At 41.1% G+C, this 16,878-nt stretch overlaps 1 protein-coding gene across 6 annotated transcripts in view; it reads right to left on the reverse strand.

Moving 5' to 3' along the window:
- IL15 (interleukin 15) overlaps positions 1 to 16,878 on the reverse strand; it is a 94,425-nt gene that overhangs the window by 76,895 nt on the left and 652 nt on the right. For 3 of the 6 annotated variants that reach the window (XM_070769072.1, XM_070769069.1, XM_070769070.1), the window contains exon 1: positions 1 to 16,865. This exon is cut by the window's left edge. The exons of the other annotated variants lie outside the window; for them this stretch is intronic. The gene's annotated coding sequence lies outside the window, so the exon portion shown is untranslated. Of the gene's footprint in view, positions 16,866 to 16,878 lie in introns of those variants that run through there. 6 annotated transcript variants of the gene reach the window in all.

A 16,878-nucleotide genomic window follows, 5' to 3' on the forward strand; every position in this document is an offset into this window, starting at 1 on the left:
ATCAGGGTCTTTACCAATGAGTCAGTTCTTTGCATCAGGTGGCCAAAGTATTAGAGTTTCAGCTTCAGCATCAGTCCTTCCAATGAATATTCAGGACCGATTACCTTTAGGATGGACTGGTTGGATCTCCTTGCAAGAGTTCAACATCACAGTTCAAAAGCGTCAATGCTTCAGCACTCAGCTTTCTTTATAGTCCAACTCTCATATACATATATGACCACTGGAAAAACAATAGCTTTGACTAGATGGACCTTTGTGGGCAAAGTAATGTCTCTGCTTTTTAATATGCTGGCTAGCTTGGTCAGTTTTTCTTCCGAGGAGCAAGAGTCTTTTAATTTCATGGCTGCAGTCACCTTCTGTGGTGATTCTGGAGCCCAAAATAAGTCTGTCATTGTTTCCACTGTTTCCCCATCTAGCTGCCAGGAAGGGATGGGACCAGATGACATGACCTTAGTTTTCTGAATGTTGAGCCTTAAGCCAGCTTTTTCACTCTCCTCTTTCACTTTTGAGACTCTTTTAATTCTTCACTTTCTGCCATAAGAGTGGTGTCATCTGCATATCTGAGGTTATTGATATTTCTCCCGGCAATCTTGATTCCAGCTTGTGCTTCATCCAGCCCAGCATTTCTCATGATGTACTCTGGAGATAAGTTAAATAAGCAGGGTGACAATATATAGCCTTAACATACTCTTTCAAGATTTGGAACCAATCTGTTGTTCCATGTCCAATTCTAACTGGTGCTTCCTGACCTGCATACAGATTTCTCAGGAGGCAGGTAAGGTGGGCAGGTATTTCTATCTCCTTCAGAATTTTTCACAGTTTGTTGTGATCCACACAGTCAAAGGCTTTTGGATAGTCAATAAAGCAGAAGTAGATGTTTTTCTAGAACTCTCTTGCTTTTTCCATGATCCAACAGATGTTGGCAATTTCATCTCTGGTTCCTCTGCTTTTTCTAAATACAGCTTGAACATCTGGAAGTTCACAGTTTACATACTGTTGAAGTCTGGCTTGGAGAATTTTGAGCATTACTTTGCTAGGGTGTGAGACGAGTGCAATTGTGTGGTAGTTTGAGCATTCTTTGGCATTGCCTTTCTTTGGGATTGGAATGAAAACTGACCTTTTCCAGTCCTGTGGCCACTGCTGAGTTTTCCAAATTTGCTGGCATATTAAGTGCAGCACTTTCACAGCATCATCTTTCAGGATTTGGAATAGCTCAACTGGAATTCCATCACCTCCACTAGCTTTGTTCGTAGAGATGCTTTCTAAGGCCCACTTGACTTCACATTCCAGGATGTCTGGTTCTAGGTTCGTGATCACACCGTCGTGATTATCTGGGTCATGAAGATCTTTTTTGTACAGTTCTGTGTATTCTTGCCACCTCATCTTAGTATCTTCTGCTTCTGTTAGGTCCCTACCATTTCTATCCTTTATGGTGGCCACCTTTGCATGAAATGTTCCCTTGGTATCTCTAATTTTCTTGAAGAGATCTCTAGACTTTCCCATTCCATTGTTTTCCTCTATTTCTTTGCATTGAATTGATCACTGAGGAAGGCTTTCTTATTTCTCCTTGCTATTCTTTGGAACTGAACTCTGCATTCAAATGGGTATATCTTTCCTTTTCTCCTTTGCCTTTTGCTTCTCTTCTTTTCATAGCTATTTGTAAAGCCTCCTCAGACAACCATTTCGCCTTTTTGCATTTCTTTTTCTTGGGGATGGTCTTGATCCCTGCCTCCTGTACAATGTCATGAACCTCCCCCCATAGTTGTTCAGGCACTCCGTCTCTCATATCTAATCCCTTGAATCTATTTCTCACTTCCACTTATAATCGTAAGGGACTTATTTAGGTCATATCTGTATGGTCAAGTGGTTTTACCTACTTTCTTCAATTTAAGTCTGAATTTAGCAATAAGGAGTTCATGATCTGAGCCACAGTCAGCTCCCAGTCTTGTTTTTGCTGACTGTATAGAGCTTCTCCATCTTTGGCTGCAAAGAATATAATCAATCCAATTTTGGTATTGACCATCTGGTGATGCCCATGTGTTGAGTCTTCTCTTGTTTTGTTGGAAGAGTGTGTTTGCTATGACTAGTGCATTCTCTTGGCAAAACTCTATTAGCCTTTGTCCTGCTTCATTCTGTACTCCAAGGCCAAATTTGCCTGTTATGCCAGGTATTTCTTGATTTCCTCCTTTTGCATTCCAGTCCCCTAAAATGAAAAGGACACCTTTTTTTGGTGTTAGTTCTAGAATATCTTGTAGGTCTTCATAGAGCCATTCAACTTCAGCTTCTTCAGCATTACTGGTTGGGGCATAGACTTGGATTACTGTGATATTGAATGGTTTGCCTTGAAAATGAACAGAGATCAATCTGTCATTTTTGAGATTGCATCAAGTACTGCATTTCAGACTTTTGTTGACTATGATGGCTACTCCATTTCTTCTAAGGGATTCTTGCCCACAGTAGTAGATATAATGGTCATCTGAGTTAAATTCACCCATTCCAGTCCATTTTAGTTCGCTGATTTCCTAAAATGTTGATGTTCACTCTTGCCATCTCCTGTTTGACCACTTCCAATGTGCCTTGCTTCATGAACCTAACATTCCAGGTTCCTATGCAATGTTGTTCTTTACAGCATTGGACTTTACTTCCATCACCAGTCACATCCACAACTGAGTGTTGTTTTTGCTTTGGATCCATCTCTTTATTCTTTCTGGAGTTATTTCTCCACTGATCTGCAGTAGCATATTGGGCACCTACAGACCTGGCGAGTTCATCTTTCAATGTCCTATCTTTTTTGCCTTTTCATATGGTTCATGGGGTTCTCAAGGCAAGAATACTGAGGTGGTTTGCCATTCCCTTTTCCAGTGGACCACGTTTTGTCAGAACTCTCCACAATGACCAGTCCATCTTGGGTGGCCCTACACATCATGGCTCATGGTTTCACTGAGTTAGACAGGCTGTGGTCCATGTGATCAGATTGATTAGTTTCCTGTGCCTGTGGTTTTCAGTCAGTCTGCTCTGTGATTATTGTTTGTTATGTTAGCTAACATTCTATTTAGTGTTGAAAAATGCTATTGATTTTCCATTGTTCTTCTGCCTGGCAATCTTACTGAACTTGCCAACTACTTGTAGTAGTTTCTTAATATTCAGAACTTTCATTTATAAACAATGATAATTTTATCTCCTCCCATTTAATCTTTATATCTCATATTAGTTTTTACACTGAGGCAGCACCAACTAGGTGAACAGTGCATGCTCTGGAGAGAGATCTGGGTTAAAAGTCTAATTCCATCTCACTGTGGAGCCTGGCCCAGTCACCTAAATTCTTGCGGCTTCAGTTGCATCACTGGAAAAGTGGTGAAGATGTAAACACCTTAAGGAGCTTGGGAGGGTTACACAAGTGAAGTGCTTCGCATGTGGCTGACAATAAACGCTAACCACAGCCCTGTTTCTGTATACACCAGGGACTAGTCCAAGGAACCCCATGGATACTAGTCTTATATAAAGTGATGGCATATTGGCCTATAACCTATACACATCTTCTTGTATACTTTGAAGTGTGTTAGTTGCTCAGGTGTGCCTGACTCTTGGCAAGCCCATGGACTGCAGACCACCAGGCTCCTCTGTCCATGGGATTCTCCAGGCCAGGACACCAGAGTGGGTTGCCATTTCCTTCTCCTTTGAACCATCTATAAATTACTTGTAATACCTAACTAAATATGAATGTTATGTAAATAGTTGCCAATGAGCCAAAAATTCAAGTTGCTTTATGGAACCTTCTAGATTTTTTTTTTTAGTATTTTCGATCTGCAGTTGGTTGATCCTGAGGTTATGGCACCCAACAAATAGAGCAGGCCAACTGTTCTGAAATATTTATTACATGAAATTAAGAATGGGAGATACCTAACCCAATCTTGGAGTCTTAGGGGAAATAGTCCCAGAGAAAACAATATCAAAATGAGACACCTGGACCAGGTAAGTGAGTCAGGACAAAGAGGTGAGGAAGAGATGTTGGTTGAAGTATTCTCAATGAGGGATGTGCATGTCTGTGCATTTAGCAATGAAAGAAAATATGGATTGTTCAGAGAATGGACAGTGTGTCCTGGGTAACTTGGCTCTTCATATACAAATATTCATTGCTCCACTAGATAACAAGTTCCTAAAAGTCATCATGTTTGGTTCATGTGTTTATCTCTCACAGCACTTGATAGACACCCAAGCACAGAGAAGGTATTCAATAAATCATAAATATCTGCTATTGTTTGGGAGAGTTTCTGGTCTGTTGTTATCCTACCTGATTCAAAACCATCCCTACAAGCCAATGCTTTATGAACTACAGAGGCTGAGGAATGTGTCTTAAATTGAGAGGTCAAAGTATAGAAGAGAACTATATCAATATTAAATGTAATATGCCAACATAAAACCACATGTCTGAAGTTTTAGAGGTCCTTCACAAAACAAAACGAGAATCTTTATTTCTAGAAGTAAAGTTTAAAATATGAAATATAGATTTTAAAAAAGTCACATTTAGAATTACTGCAAATTTTAAAGTGACAAATAGTATTGCTATGACTGCACATTTGTTCTCTTGGCCTCCCAGGGAAAGAAGCATCAAATAAATTAAGTATTAATGCTACTACTATTTTTACAAAAGCTTTCTCATCTTTTTTGTACTATTGAATATTTTTTTTCCAAAATACTTAGCAAATATTGTTGAATTAAGAAAACCAAAGAATTTCTATTTGAAGGAATTTAGAAAATAGGGTGTGGCTTGCTTCTACTTCCTTTCACTTAGTGAAGCATTTACTTTGTAATTGATTAAAATTATCCTCTCAGATAATAAAACTGGAAAAAGAAATATTAAACAACCCTATTTTTTTCAGTCAATTCTAAAAACCATCACACTAATCTAAGAAGCTCACCTGTATTATCTAAAAATGAACGTAAAGATTCTATCTGTAGTTTGGCCCAAATTAGACTCTCAGAAAATTCTATCTCCCTTCTTGATCCTGACAATAAAAGTATGTGCTGGGACATTCTAAGAGCTATGTGATCACTCATGATTTATTTCCAGTCAAACTCCTTTTCTCAGAACCTAGTATTATTACCTGACCCCTCAGCAATATGTGAAAGATTACTGACAACAATAATAACATTATTCGAGTTTTACCATGTACCAGGCAAGTGCCTGGCACATGAGGACACAGTGTTTTCCAAACTTTAGCCCTTCCAACTCCATCATGATTCTTGTCATCCTTTGCACCACCGGTATCATTTATCTGAGGAGATGGGTAATAAGAACATGAGTCAATATAGAAAATACTGCAGATACTTAGAGAAGCATCCATCAGTGGAGAGAGCACAAAACAGGATGTGATCAATGTTTCCAGTTGGCTAGAGAGGAGGTAAGCCAATGTAGGAGACATAAAAGACTCAGGCTTAATCCCTGCGTCCGGAAGATCCCCTGAAGCAACCCATTCTTGCCTGGAGAATTTTACAGACAGAGGAGCCTGACGAGCTGCAGTTCACAGAGTCACATAGAGTTGGACATGACTGAGGCGACTTAGAATCCATGTACAGACAGCAGGTAAACTTGAGGTTTTGTCAAGAGAACTACATTAGAAGAAGTAACTCATAGAACACATGGGTGGTTTCCAGAGGTAGAGACAAAATGTGTGCAGGGTGTCAAAAGGCATAAATTTTTAGTTAGAATATAAGTCACGGGGTTGTAATGTGCAGAATGGTGACTATAAGACAATTGTGCCCTGCTCGTCTGTTTCAATCGTGTCCAACTTTTTGCAACTCTTTGAGACTGTAGCCCGCCAGGCTCCTCTGTCCATGGCATTCTCCAGGCAGGAATACTGGAGTGGGTTTGCCATGTCCGTCTCCAAGAGATCTTCCTTACCCAGGGATAGAACTCATGTCTCCTGTGTCTCCTGCACCGCAGGCAGATTCTTTATCACTGAGCCACTGGGGAAATCCCTGGGTAACAATATTATAGTGCATAACTGAAAGTTGATAAGAGAATAAATCTTAAAAGTTCTCATGATAAGAAAAAATGATAACTCTCTGTGGTGACAGACATTAACTGAACTTATGGTGGTGATCATTTTGCCATATAAACAAAAGTCAAATCATTATGTCAGACACCTGAAACTCATAGAATTTACATGTCAATTATACTTCAATTAGAAAAAGAAAATATTTGTGTGTAAGAATAGGCCTATGGGGGTATGGAATCCATCACAACAGAAGCAGACAGTGTGGATATGATATGCAAGCAAGGGTTAGAAGATGTGAAAAGCCTAACATTCTTTTTTGAAGACCTGGAAATTGGCCAACCCTTTCTTGAAAATCCTTTCTGAGCATTTCCTTTTCTGGAGTGGCCAGCTCAGTAATGGGCCTCTGGTCTTCTCTACTTACATTTGCCTCCTGGAGAAATACTCACACAATTGGCTTCAGTCAGTAATTCCTGACAGTGAACTCATAAATCAACATCTCTTGGACTAATAGCCCACCCAGTCTTTAGTGCAGTACTTCTAATGAGTCACCGGACATTTTTGGCTTTCTTTTCCATTTTTTCCTCAATCTTGAGGTTTCCAAAATGAAACTCATCCATTTCCCTGACTTCCCCTCACATTTTAGCCACAATCCATATCGGTTCCTACAGGGTTTACTTTTCCTGACTCCCAAGATTAAAATCTGAAAGTCGTCAGGATCCTCCCTGCACTTTGAACCTCCAACTGAATCAAAGCCAGTCAAGGGCTTCGAAGAGTGTCTGGCCCATAGTAGGCACTCAAAATTATTACAAATAAATTCTATGAACAAATAAAACATATGAATAAATTAGACCTTCCTTGACATAGCTCTTGTTTTATTCCCCATTACTTTGAACATATCGTATTCTTTGGCATTCATTCAGCAAATATTTATGAGGCACAACCATTTGCCAGGCACTAACAGATGATGGGGATATGCCAATGAACAAAATAATAAAAATGCTCTCCTGTAGCTCATGTACAAATGGGGAAAGGTGGGAATTAACAAACATGACTGAATAAAACATCATCCCTTATCTGAAAATCTTACATTGAAAAGACTCTAAGAACTGAAGGTTTTGCTTAATTTGTTGGTTAACAAAACATGGGCTGGCATAAAACTACTTAGATCTATATCTGTTTCACTTTTGAGTAGCTTTCCTGAATAAGCTTACTATGTACCATAGTTGTCACATGATATATAGCAAAGGCATTATGTCACTATATTAGTCTGTTCTTCTAGGATTGCCATTGCAGAATACCATAGATGGGGTGGGTCACACAACAGAAATTTATTTTCTCATAGTTCTGGAGGCTGGAAGTACAAGATCAAGGTGCCGGAATGGTTGGTTTCTGGTGAGGTCTTGCTTCCTGGCTTGTAGGCAGCCCCCTTCTCACTAGGTCTGAACACACCCTTTCCTCTATACATGTGGACTCCTAGGGTCTCTTCCTCATCTTATAAAGACAGCAGTTCTAGTCCATTAGGGCCCCGCCCTTTTGACCTCACTTACCCTGAATTACTCCTGAAAGCACTGTCTCCAAATGTCGTCACACTGGAGGCTGAACTTCTATATGTGGATTTGGTGGGGAGAGGGAGAGACACAACTCAGTCTATCACAATTACCTTTCCAAAAGCTGAAAAAAATCTGAATTCCAAAGACATCTGACCCTAAGTGTTTTGGATAAGGTAGCAGAAACCTGGTGGTATGTCGGGTAGTTATGGGTGTCTGGAGAAATGTTTGAGCTGAGAGAGAGTGTATGTGGAAATGCAACAGGAAGTACACCAGTCAGGGAAAGCCTCCCAGCAAGGCGGGTATTTGAGCCAAGCCCCGCATGAGGTAAGGGAGTGGGCCACACCTGAAAGGAAGCATTCTAGGCAGAAGAATAGCAAGTTCAAAGACCCGGAGACAAGAACAGCGCAGTACACACAATGAATGGAAACAAATACCATATATCAATGCATATATATGGAATCTAGAAAGATGGGACCGATGAACCTATTTGCAAGGCAGCAATGGAGACACAATAGAAAACGGACTTGTGGACACGGGAGGGGAAGGAGAGGGTGGGACGAATGGAGAGCGTAGCGTGGAAACATACACATTACCATACTTGCTGTAAGACTCAGGAAGCTCAAACTGGGGCTCTGTGACAAACTAGAGGGGTGGGATGGGGTGAGAGATGGGAATGAGGTTCAAGAGGGAGGGGACATATGCATACTTATGGCTGATTCATGTTGATAGATGGCAGAAACCAAGACAATGTTGTAAAGCAATTATCCTTCCATTGAAAATACATGATTTTTAAAAAGAAAGGTTGTCAGAGTTACCAAAGCCTTGAGCTAAAAGAGGAGGAGGAGATGAGGTAACAGAGGGACAAATCACTGAGGGCCTTACTGACTACTATAATAGAATTTGGCTTTTACTGAAGTCAAATGAGAAGGCAACGGAGAGTTCTGAATAGAGGAGTGGCATGACCGGATCAAGGCTTTAACAGGATCACAACGTGTGGCAGATGATCTCCAAGACAGTGGCCACTAAGCAACATCTTCCTTCTAGGAACAAGCGTAACATACAGCCCAGCAGGAGGCTGAGTCTATGTCCTCTCTTCTTGAATCGAGATGGCCTCCAGACTTGCTTTTCCTGATAAAATGAGACAAACTGGACAGTCTGGGAATTTCAGACCTAGGCTTTCCGAGCCTTGGCAGTTTCCACTTCCTCTTTTATAGAAGCTGGGTACTGCGTGAGGAGTCTGACAACCCTGAGACCACTATGTTGCGAATGAGTCCAATCTAGTCACGTAGAAAAAGTGAAGTGGAGAAGAACAAAGGAAACCAGGCAACAGGCAGAACCGAGGCCCCACACATGACCCAATTTCTTGTACAATCTCAGACAATCCTGGACCTTTGGAGTCATAACAACTGAGATCACAGACATTCTGACATAGAGACAAGCCATTGCCGTGGGGTCCTGTCCAAATTTCTACACTTGGAGCTTCAAACATATAAAATAATTCTTATCTTACCCTACTAAATTTGGGGATAGTTAAATACATAGTAATTAATAACTGACTGAAATTGATATGAGCTCAGGTGAGGAGTAGACACCTGAGGAGTATGTAGCCAGGATACTCACTGTTAGTGAGCCTAAAAGGGTATGATGAAATCATTATTAGAGGCTGGAGAGAAGGTGATTCCATGCTGCATAACCACCTGCAATAGTATGAACAAAAGAAAATGTGTCTAATAAAAACTTGTGGACATGGCTAAGAAAATTTCTGAATGTGATAATCGGCTTTACTCTGTGACCTAGGATTAATTACAGGAAGAGAAAGAGGAACTTAAATGTTCAAGTTGTATTTAGAGGAAATCATTCAAACTAGGACTTGTTAGGTTGGAAAACAAAAATTACTGTCCTTCTTGCCTCTCGAGGCAACACAAGATTCTCAAAGAAGCAGTCTTAGGACAAAGATCAAATCCAGGGTCTATTAGTACAGTGTCCCCTGAGGTTAAATATTAAATCAAGCATGTGGCTGGAAGATGTCTCATTAAGACCTAGAAGAGATTTAAGGTGGCACCTCATAGACCCTGTCCAGGAGGAAAAGCAGTTTCCTAAGACCTTGAAGGTTTTCCCTACAGCATTCTGACTCACAGTCAAGGTCAGCTGCAGCCTGTCTCAAGAGTTTTCTGGGTATGTCTTTTCCAATGGACCGATCCTTAATAGACAAATGGGAAGCCTCCAAGGTTTATAAGAAAAATGTACCCTCCATAAAAGCACCACCGGCTAAACAAAAAGAAGGACAGAGAAAGTCTCTAGATCCCTAAAATCTCTAAAGAAATGGTATGCTCAACCGCTAATAAGAACTATTTCTTATGGAAAAGGAAGAAAGAAAGGAGGTGCCTTTAATTTCATAGCCAGTCCAGTGCTAGACTGTAGACACCAGGTGCTAGATCCACCTGGGTGTGTGGCAGGAAGATGAGGAAATCTTCCTGGGTGCGTCACTCCCGGCAGCCTTAGAGGAGCTGCATGTAGCCCAAATCTCGGAATCATGACAAATAACATGATATTGCTTTTTTAAGCCACAACATACTGCAGTGGTTTTTATCTGTTTGTAGATAAGAAAAACGTAAGTAAAAACAGATAACTGAAACTTTGGCGGGGCCGAAGGGAGGGACAAGCGTTGCAAAAGAGGGACCCATTCTTGCCACTGTATCTCGAGACAGGATAATAGGGACCTGGACTCGGCAGACGTGGGATCTGTTTTGAAGGCACAGCTAAGTGATTCAGCACAATAAATGGCAGGGTGTGAAGGGGAAGAAAGGAATACTCCATGGTTAATAGGTTGATTGGTGATCTGTGCAATTACAAGAATGGACTTGTCATGGGTGTAGCAATTTTGGGGGTAAAGTCAGGAATCCAGGTCTTTACCATCTGGTGGCTCAAACAGCAAAGAACCCGCCTGCAATGCAGGAGATTCGGGTTCAATCCCTGGGTGGGGAAGATCCCCTGGAGAAGGGCACGGCAGCCTATTCCAGTATTCTTGCCTGGGAAATCCCATGGACAGAGGAGCCTGGCAGGCTACAGTCCATGGGGTCCCAAATAGTTGGACACAACTGGGTGACTTTCACTTCACAAGAATCCGATGAGCACTAGATATCTGATTGGGGGTGGTGAAGGGACTTTTGTGTATAACTGGAATTCAGAGAGGGGTCATGACTAACACATACACTGATGAGTCATCATTTAGGAAGGTATTGAAAGCCAAGAGACCAAGATCACCAACGGAGTGAGCATAGACAGAGAAAAGGCCATGAACTGAGCCCTCAGATGCCTATATTCAGAGGTTAAGAAAGTGAGGTGGCAAAGGAGACTAAATTTGATGCTGGTGAGGAAAAAGGACAATGAGGAGGGGGAATTCCCTGGAAGCCATACAAAGAACCTTCTGGTTCTGCTAATGTGGCACCTAGGAAGCAGACCAAGCTCTGGTTACTGGATTTCTCGTGGGTTCCTGGTACCTTTGACAAGTGCATTTTTCACAGGATGGTGGGGATGACCATCTCGCTGGGTCAAGAGAGGATGAGAAAGATACACTGGATATGGACCAGAGTTGTTCTATCAAGGTTGTCCTATAAAACGGGGACAGAAAAACCAGGTGGTAGCTGGAGAGAAACATGAGATCAAGAGAGTCTTTCTGGTTTCCCTTTTTAATGGGAAAAATTATAGCAAAGCTGCATGGTGAAGGAAAGACTCACTAGAGACAGAAGAAAAACTGATGACAAATTTTAAAAAAAGAAGAATTGCTAGCATTAGCTCAGCTTCCCAGGTGGTACTAGTAACAATGAACCTGCCTGCCAATGCAGGAGATGCAGGAGACCTGGGTTGGGAAGACCCCATGGAGAAGAACATGGCAACTCACTCCAGCATTCTTGTCTGGAGAATCCCACAGACAGAGGAACCTGGCGAGCTACAGTCTAAAGGATCCCAAAGAGTCGGACGTGACTGAAGCGACTTAGCAGGCAGAATGACACAGACAGGTCCTTGAGAAGATGATAGGAACAAGAGCATATCCCTGAATGGACTTCTGGCTGGTTTCCTTAGCTCCAATTCTTTCTTTTCTTCAGTAAAGCCTATCCTACACTAATTTTCCTAAGATACTGCCTATATGATAATGTTCCAGCAAAGTGTTTTGCTGAGTTGCTTGTTTCCTACCTGTTTTGCATTGCCTCTGCCTAGCTGTTAAACTGTTCAATGATCACTGAGGTCAATAGAAGTCACCTACGTGTCCAACCCCTGGCTGGGGACATGGGGCACACTGTCCTGTCTTTACTCAGAATATAAGTGTAGAGACACATAATAAGATGAATTCACAGACAGAAACGCTATTACAGGGGAATGTTCGTGTGCCTGCTAAGTTGCTTCAATTATGTTAAACTCTTTGCGACCCTATAGCCTGTAGCCTGCCAGGCTCTGCTTTCCATGGAATTCTCCAGGCAAGAACACTGGAGTAGGTTGCCATGCCCTCCTTTAGGGGATCTTCCTGACCCATGGAGTAAATCTGCATCTCTTATGTCTGTTGCACTGGCAGGCAGGTTCTTTATACCAGTGCCACCTGGGAAGCCCATAGAGGAATGTAGACAGCACCAAATACATTCATAGGAGGAAAAGAATAATTTTTCCTGGGCAGTAGAAAGGGGCAGCCAAAGTTAGAGAGGGTGGGCTTTGTGAGCAGGACACTTGGCTGACAAGGAGTGATGAGGCATATGTATGGCAAATGTGTCTGGAGCACAGAAGAGGTGACTGGAAATGAAGCTACAAAGGCTGTCTAAGCCTGACTAGAACCTACTCTTCAGTCCTATCATTGGGAAGACTCTATTGCAGCCAGATTCCCTCTTTTATTGTCTGCCCCACAAGGCGCACTCACGCATGTGTGTGGACACACACACACACTTGCTTTGAAGCACAGTGAGCCCTGGCAGTCCGGAAACCATGGGAAGGGGCTGTTGGGGAAAAGGCTGAACTAGATCAGAGCTCATCAGGGAACCTCCATGACTTTCCAAGGTCTGAACGACCACAGAGAGTTCTAAAGAAATGAATTTCTAGATCCACTACTTCCATAGGAGCCCCTTTTTATGAATGGTATGCCTGAAATGACCCTGAAGCAAGCAGATTTCTAGCAAGTTCTCTTTTCCCTCTTCCTCTTTCATAACGATGCTTTTCCCATTTTACAAAAGAAAGGTGGACCTCGCTCCCACTCAGAATCCTACTTCGTGCCTTGCCTGTCCAGGGTGTCAAACATAGGGGAAAGGGGGAGACACTATTAGAGACACTTTTTTAAGTCAAAGCAGTGGAGCCTGGAGGGCTGCAGTCCATGGGGTCGCTAAGAGTTGGACACGACTAAGCGCCTTCACTTTCATTTTTCACTTTCATGCGTTGGAGAAGGACATGGCAACCCACTCCAGTGTTCTTGACTGGAGAATCCCAGGGACGGCGGAGCCTGGTGGGCTGCCGTCTATGGGTTGCAGGGGGTAGGACACGACTGAAGCGACTTAGTGGCAGCAGCAGCAGCAATAATTACTTATCAAAAGTGAATGGGTTATTTTGGTTAGTTGTGTACTAATAACTATGCTTAAAATAACATAAATAATAATTTTCACAATATAAATATTAATATTTATTTTAAAATGAAATCTCGAAGTATATGCTTCTTTTTGGTGCTGAGGTGTATTTCTGTGTGTGCTTAATTGCATCTGACTCTGCAGCTCCATGAATTGCAGGGTGCAAGGCTCCTCTGTCCATGCAGTTTTCCATGGAAACTATGTCTCCTGCATTGGCAGGCGAATTCTTTACCACTGTGCCATCTGGGAAGCTCGCGGAGGGGTAAGGAGAGCAAACAAGTTGGAAAAATATATGGCTAAATATCTAACTAAAATGTTCAATTAGAAAATAATTTGAAAATGTTAGCAGTCAGTGCTAAAAGTGTGCAAATGATACAGATGACGCTTGAATAATGCAGGGTTGGGGCTCCAACACTCCGCTCTATGGAGAGTCTGCTGTAACCTACAGCAAGCCCTGGGTACCGCGGTTCCTTAGTGTCCATAGTTCTGCATCACAGAGTCAACCAGCCATGGATACCCTAGCACTGTGGTATTTACTGTCCAAAAAAGTCTCATATAAGTAGATCTCACAGTTTAAACTGCTGTCATTCAAGGGCCAATGTACTTCCTCTCCCAAAGTTGTGTCAGAAGGCATATGAGCAGAAGAGCCGGTAAGGAGACTTCAGTGGTGCAGGTTTCATTGCCTATGTCACTGGGCTGGTATGTCACAAAGATCATTAGAATCCCCACCCCCAACCTTACAGTCATCATATTTTCCTCTTCTGGGATCATTTTCAGTTTCAGTTCCTTTACTTAACCAAACACTTTCTGTCACTCTCCTTCAGCATTTGGAAAAGACACGACTTAGAACATGGCCACCTAATCGGCATTCTGACTTTTTTAAATTCATTTTCATGTGGTCCATATACAGTCCTCTGCTCTTCCAAAAAATGACCTGCCGTGCACCATTAGATTTTCAGTGGGATAAAACACTGGAAAATATATGTGTATACATACTCTACCTCCAGATACAGAATATGTACAAATACTACCATTGGATTGAGCTGAGGTCAGAGCATTTTATTTCCTATTTCTGATTCTAATACTGAATAACTTAAAAAAAGGGTAACATTCCCCAACATGCAGCAAGTTAGTAAATAGTAACACATACAAAGTTGACTGCAGTTATTTTAATAAAATTCACCATTAATTAGGAGTAAATACTACTAGCAAAACTCACAAATGTTCTCTCAACTTTCCTATGGGATGTTTCTACCCAATCCATAAAATAGGATACCAGCCAGCATATAAACAGTGTTCAACTCAATAGTCTCACACAATAATCTGTAATCACTGGATCAAGAAATATAAGAGCTAATATTGAGCTAAAGAAAGAAGCTGGCTTCTTGCCAACCCTCAGACCATAAATATCTTCTGAAAAGGAGACTTCCCATACAGTTGACCACACCCACCTCCCCTGTGTTATGTGTCTTCTGAAGACTCCCTCAATCCCAGCCTTTCACTTGGATGAATGCAAGATACAGACATACATCAATCCACATTTGCCTACCATTTGTCAAGCTCTATCAGCAAAAACTAGGTGAAATGGACAAATGTTTTCATTCAGGAACCATAAAAAGATTTTCTTCAAGGACCAAACTCATATAGACATCCATGTGATGTGACTACTATTTGCTCCTAAATGTAATCTTTAAATATATAATTAATAATGTTAGAATGAAAGTACCATATAAGTGTTACTATAAAACCAGTGTTCCATCATTATCTCACACTACCTTGCAATGAAATTATGGCTGTCACTATCAAATTGTGAGAAATATTTCTATGGAAATAATAGCCTTCATAAATACTGGTGTTCTTAAATCTCGACCACTTTCTCACTCTGTGACTTGGGGAAAGTTATTTAATTACTCTATGGTTCAATTTCCCCAGTTATAAAATCCAGTCCCTACTACCACAAAAGTTTATTATGATATTTAAAAAAAAAACTACACACATATTTAGAACAATGTCTGGGACATAATAAGAAGTCATCAAGTGTTAGCTATGATTCATATTATTTCCGATAGTTCAAGTTGTGGACCTGAAATAGGACTCTCTGCATTATCACTCTCTTCACTATCACTAACTAACCTGCAAAAGAACTGTTACATAATGAATAGAACTTAGTATACTCAATGGGAGACAGGAAGAAAGGGCAGTTTTGTAAGTTTTTAATGTTTTTCAAACTGTTTTGTGTTCAAGATCCATTTAAAAAGATCATTAGAGTTATGGCTATTTTCCTCAGAAAAAGTCCCTTTATTCACAGCCTTCCCAAAGTCCAGGTTTGATAAAACCTGAGATGGAGACCCTTCTAGGATTTAAATTTTTCAATTATCAAACTTTAGACCACTGCTTTCCCCCTTCCTCCAAAGAAATTTATAAACATGTATTTCACTGACAAACATTATGTACTGAGATACAGCTGTTGACATTTACATATTAATTTCATGGATTAAAACAAAAAGCATCAAATTGTTTTTCTTAAACCCACCTAGTAAGCTGTAGGAAAATTCCTAATTCCAGAAACTGTAGCTTTAAATCAGGTTCTGGAGTTTCCATTCCAAATCAGCAGAGAACGGTGAACATTCTGCCTACCAGAAGTCCAGGCCAGCACCCAACCTAACCCCTCTGTCACCCTGTCCTAGAGCAGACAATCCTGCTGGAAAGGCCATTCTGGGTATGATCAAAATTCTGAGAGGAGAAAACCGAGGAAGAAATACAAGGATGTGCCTTTTCTGCCTACCAGAACAAACCTTCACAGTCTTCTAGACTTCTTAACTTTATTAAGCAAAATTTTAATTTTTTTCACACTTTTTTAACTCTAAAATGGCTATTGCTTTGTCATCAGTCCTTTCCTTTCTATATCTTTATGTTTGTCTCTTTGTACCTGCTCCCTCTTTAGCTATCATGCCCTCTGCACTGCTTTCCAATAAAATGACAGGAGTTTAATGTATCTTGTACCTTGATGCATTATCATAGAACATCCACCTCTGCAGAGTAGGATGCTGTAACCACCTAGATCTCATCTGTTTATTCAGTCAAGTCAACTAAGCCGCTTTAAACACACTGACAAAATGAGAATGCCTATCAGTTACAAGGAGATGCCATCACCAGTGTCATAACATCAGACGGTAGTTTTTAAAAACATAATGGGAATCGCTAGTGACAACCACTTTACTTCCAGTTTTGAAACTTCTGATTCACCCTATTTAAGAACCTATTTTAAGCATCATTTAAAAATTAACCCTGCTTTACGTATACTTCGACGTTAAGAAACTTTTAAACGCATAGAAAATCAAGTTAAATTCAATACATTATAAGCTACGTTCAAATACATTGTATATGCTTGCAACATCTCAACAACACTTGGAAAAATTAACTGCATTTTCATTTAAAGCCCCTTTGAATAAGCAGTTCACAGCAGTACAAGTCTCCTGCATTTCTTTGAAGTTTCTAGCACGGATTTTCCGGAAATAATATAAAGCCAGGCCTGACTGTCAAAAGGTAGCCATTCTATAAATTCCTCTTCCAAGGCAGATAAGTGTCCTGATCAAAAAAGAGGAGGGCAATTTGACTGACAAACACAGAGTCAGACGTGCAAGCTCACACAGGAGTTGGCACCGGTTGGCGAGTTGGCAACGGTCGGCGGGAGGTTTGGGAGGAGGGAGGGAAGAAGCGGGGAACTGC

Source organism: Bos indicus, chromosome 17 (assembly GCF_029378745.1).
Source record: "Bos indicus isolate NIAB-ARS_2022 breed Sahiwal x Tharparkar chromosome 17, NIAB-ARS_B.indTharparkar_mat_pri_1.0, whole genome shotgun sequence".
NCBI classification, from domain to species: domain Eukaryota; kingdom Metazoa; phylum Chordata; class Mammalia; order Artiodactyla; family Bovidae; genus Bos; species Bos indicus.